The 4,615-nt window shown below is 54.1% G+C and overlaps 1 pseudogene; it reads right to left on the reverse strand.

The window, feature by feature from the left end:
* Positions 1-307: 307 nt before the first annotated feature.
* Positions 308-3,703, reverse strand: LOC136480930 (probable E3 ubiquitin-protein ligase ARI7; annotated as a pseudogene).
* Between the last annotated feature and the right edge of the window lie 912 nt (positions 3,704-4,615).

Here is a 4,615-nt window from a genome sequence, read left to right on the forward strand (position 1 = left end):
GATCTTTTGGCTATGGTCCCTCTTAGAGTGAGATTTGCGGTCACTCGTAACCATAGGGAATAAAGCAATGACATGGATGTGTACGCGAGATTTTCCAAAACGACAGACACAAAAGAGTGAATGAAGCTAAACCGAATAGCACACTAATTAAGTCTTGAATCCATGGATGTGTATGGGGGAGATTTTCCAAAATTATACAGACACAAAAGAATGAGTGAGTGAAGCTAAGCTGAATAACACACTAATTAAGTCTTGAATGCGATAAATCTGATGAAAGATAGCATGGGTTTGGAATCCATCCGTTGCCCTACTCGGTCGTCTCCACCTCGGCCAGGTTGGTCTCGAACGCTTTCACGAGGTTCTCGAAGTAGTGCCGCGTCACCTTGGTGGGGCTCTCAAGCTGCTTCTTGTAGCTCTTGTACCTCTCGGCGACGTCGGCCGCGTCGCCGGCGCAGAGCTCCTTCCTCTCCACCTCGGCGCAGCCGTGCAGGCGCTCCAGCGAACTGTTGGCGTCTTTCTGAAGTTGGTCGAACAGATTGCGCTTGATGGCGTCGCGCTTGGGGTCCAGGAAGTAGCCGTACGCATGCGCCCACCGCAGGACTCGCCGGCAGTCGGCGACCTGCTCGTACGCCTTGGTCAGGAACCTCAGATCGCTGGCCGGGGCGCGCACCTTGTTCGCCATCTTCTCCAGCCCCTTGCGTTCCAGGTCGGCCATGTCCTTGAAAACCATCTGCAGCGACGTGTGGTTGGCCGCCCAGCGCTCGTAGTGGTACAGGTACCTGTCCAACGACGCCCTAGCTGGCTTGCTTCCGCCGTCGCTCGTCCTTGCCGCCGGCGTTGACCTTGTCCGCCCGCCCCCGGTAGCTACCGCATTCACATCGCCCCGACAGGCAGATCCAGCAGAAGTGGTGGTAGCAGGGGGCGCTGCACATCATGTGGTTGCACCCCTGGTTCTTCTCGATCGGCCGGCGGCACTTAGGGCAGAGCTTGGTGTGGGTCAGCACCCAGTTGGCCGTCTCCGAGTTGGAGACGTTCTTGGCCAGCCACGCGCGCACCGTGTCGCACGACACCGGCCGGTGCGCCTCCTCGCCGCAGCTCCAGCAGAATCCGTGCGTGCACTCGCAGAACACGTCCGTCGCGTCGCCAGCGCAGCCGACGAACTCCACGGCGCGCGAGCAGCCGCGTCCCGGGCACCACTTGACCCTGCCGCCGCTCTCGTCCACGAACGACCACAGCGCGAACCGCGCGTACCGGATCCTGTCCTCGGCGGCGGCCACCTCGTCGACCAGCTCCCGCACCACGGCCGCCGAGCAGGACGGGTCCGGGCACCGCAGCGACAGGCACCGCGGGCCGTCTTCCACGGCCGCGCGGATGTACCCGCGCCAGCACGCGTCGCAGTAGAAGTGGGTGGAGCACGCCGCGGGCCTCGTCCCGCCGGCGGGGAAGCTTCCGAAGCAGATGGCGCAGACGAGGGGCCTGCGGCTGAGCGCCGTGGGCACGAGGACGCTGCCGTCCGCCGGCAGGCCGACGGCGTGGCGGATGCGCCGGTCGTCGGAGAACCATTCCTCCTGGACCCACTTGTAGTGCCGCAGCAGGACTGCGGCGAAGCCCGGCGGGACAGACAGCATCTCGGCGACCTCGGCGATGTCCGCTTCCTGCCGCGCGCTGATAGCGTCCTGGCTCAGAACGATGTACCTCTGCTCGGCGGGTTCGATTGCCTTGGCGCCGAAGGCCTCCGTCTCCTCGTCATCGTCGCTGTAGTAGTAGATCGAATCCTCACCATCACTAGTGGAGTCGCCGTTTGTGTTGTAATCTCCCCTGCCGTCGCCGGTCTCGCCATCGTTGTAGTCCTTGCCAAACCGGCATCTCTTGCCGGCGCCGATCTCGCCATCGCCATAGTCCTCGTCAACCCGGCATCTCTTGCCGGCGCCACCAATCTCGCCATCGCCGTCTCTGCTTCTCTTCTTCCTGACGCAGCCGCGGCCCTTACCGCGTTGGGCTGTCTACATGCCGCTGCGCCGCCGGGGTCCCTGGCGAATGGTTAGAGTTACTCTCCTAAAATATTGTTGACCAGAGGATTTTGCTTCCAAACAAACCCCTTGTCGATATCGTTATAATTTGGTGAAAACCGATCAGCTTTGTAACTAAACTATTATTATTGCACTTTCCCCTTTGACTTCCGAAAAACCTTCGAGCCCTGGACCCACAACGCCTATAGCTAGGTTTGGTAACCCAAGGGCAACGCTACGGAGATATTTAGGGTAACGCAAATTAAACAACCAAAATATTCCTATCACCAAAATAACGTGTTGCCAAAATCTTCCACCTGCCGATAAGAATATAGAGGTACAGTATTATCAGTAAAATGTTTCATTTTATATAGCAAAAGACTTAGCCAAGAACTGAACTAAGAAGCTCTTTTTAAGAATTCTGACACAAAATTGAAACATTTACAGTCACAGACAGGTAAATTAGCATGGTTTCTACAGCCTGCTACTGCTAATAAGATCGCAGAAAAACTATCTAGTAGTAGAATTAATGCGTGCATAGGCTTATGATTAGATCAGATCAAAATACAAATTGTCAAATAAATTAAGCTAGGGTTCGTGTAGTGCTCGGCTTGGCACAACAGGAAGGGAGGAGAAAGGGTGCTTACTTCAACCATACCGCCAAGGGAGCTCGTGCCAGGGGATCTCGTGCCGCTCCTTGGGGATCTCGCTCCGCCGCTTGGGGGATCTCACACCACCGCCACCATCCTTCGCAGATCTCGGTGGGGGAGGGGCGCCGCGTATGACGGAGAGGAGACTGTGCTGTACTGCTGTGCTTATCGGTAGATGTACTAAGAAATTTAAAAGTTGAACATACTATCTCTGATAATCTGAATCACGTTCATTCATTTGAAAATTCACGCTAATTCATTTAACTTTCAACAAATAATTTATCATCGTTACTAACAAATAAGCAAAGCTAAAACACAAATATTGAGGCTAATATTTAACTTACAAGTAATGTGCAGCACATGAATTGATTTTGGTCCAAATAATTAAAATTTCAAAGGATCTAAAGAATATCAGTGTGCAGCGTACATGGAGGACGTATCTCGTACTTCATACTGAGGGTGTGTCTCGTCCTTAATTTTGTTGCACAGCTGCTGCTGGAGATGCAAGTTAATCCATGGTTAGAAGTTAGCTCAGCAACGAAATATGGCTCCCAAAAGATGTAGTTAATCCACGGTTCGAGAGTTCTTACCTTGCGAGATGACCTCTGAAGGCCAGGGGCAGGAGCGAGCTGTGAACTCCAGGAGAGGCCACGGGCGGTGCGGGCGAGGTCGTCCTCGATCTTAAGCGAGCAGGCGGCAGTGCGCTACCCGAGGGGGCGCGACCGCTCCATGAGGTGGCGGGACGCGATCTCCAGCGCTTAGCAGGGGGGCGCAGATCCAGGCGGCCATGGCTAGCCGTCTGGCCGTCGCCCCGGCTGGGCGAGCGCGAGAAGGGCCCAGGCGCGGGCATCAGCTGACCGCCGCTGCTCCGGTGGCACGTCCTGCTTGCCGCGTCCGCCACCGACGTTTCGCGCCGACCCGCGTCCTGCTTGCCGCGTCCGCCGCCAGCGTCATATGCCCCGCAGCTGCTTCCGTCGGCGGAGACATGGTGGCCGTCGGCGCGTAGGGGAGAGGAGGAGTCAGCCCGTGGGGGAGAGGAGCCATCGCGTGCTTCTCCTGCCGGGCCAGTGGGCGGCCGGCTAAAGGGAAGCACCGGCTAACACTACAGCAACCCTAGCCTCGTCGGGGGAAATAGCGTGGCGCCGGGGAGGCGAGAGGAGTCACGGGTGAAAAAGAGACGGAAAAAAAAGACAATTTGAGGACGACACGCCATTGGATTTGAGTTAGTAAATAGATAGAAGGTTTAAAATAAATTTGGACAAATCGTTTTAATAATGTTGTTTTTCTGGTATATTTTTGTAGGTGTATGGATGAGGGGCCTTTCAGCGGAGGACGTTTCTTTAGTGTGGACGTATGAAAGAAAAAGATGGTAAATTAATAGGCTAGACTAGATAGAAAAGTAGCATAGGTTCGTCTGCTGTTGGTTTGGATTGGACCTGATGTGCGTATGGTTTTGTTCTGTTGTTCACTAGTGATACTGATCGAATTTCTGACTAGCTAGCCGGCCAAGCTGGAGATAGCAAATGCCAGTTGCCACGGTTGGCCGGTCGGGCTGCGTTGACCGCACCAAAGCACTTGTACTCTGTAAAAAAAAACCAAAGCATTTGTACTGCTTTTATCACCCTAAAAAAATTGTACCGACTTTGTTTAGTTTGGGTGGGACGCTGCGAGTCCGAGCAATAATCCATGCCAGACATCAAGATGGAGATCCAGAAAGCGAGCATCCCCGTGAATTTGCAGCGGCTGATCTTCTTATTGGCGACTATCTATCTATTTATTTATGTATTATTATATTCCTCCTTGAGTTCAAAACAGAATGCACTATATTAGGGATAGAGGGAGTACCTGGCTACCTGCTTAGAGAGATTTCCTTGTTTATAAGAGAAATTTTACCGCGCCTGTAAATAATGGGAGCCATCTGTTTGGCTAAATCGGATGGTTAAAAAAAGAAGGAAC

This window comes from Miscanthus floridulus, chromosome 9 (assembly GCF_019320115.1).
Source record: "Miscanthus floridulus cultivar M001 chromosome 9, ASM1932011v1, whole genome shotgun sequence".
NCBI classification, from domain to species: Eukaryota; Viridiplantae; Streptophyta; class Magnoliopsida; order Poales; family Poaceae; genus Miscanthus; species Miscanthus floridulus.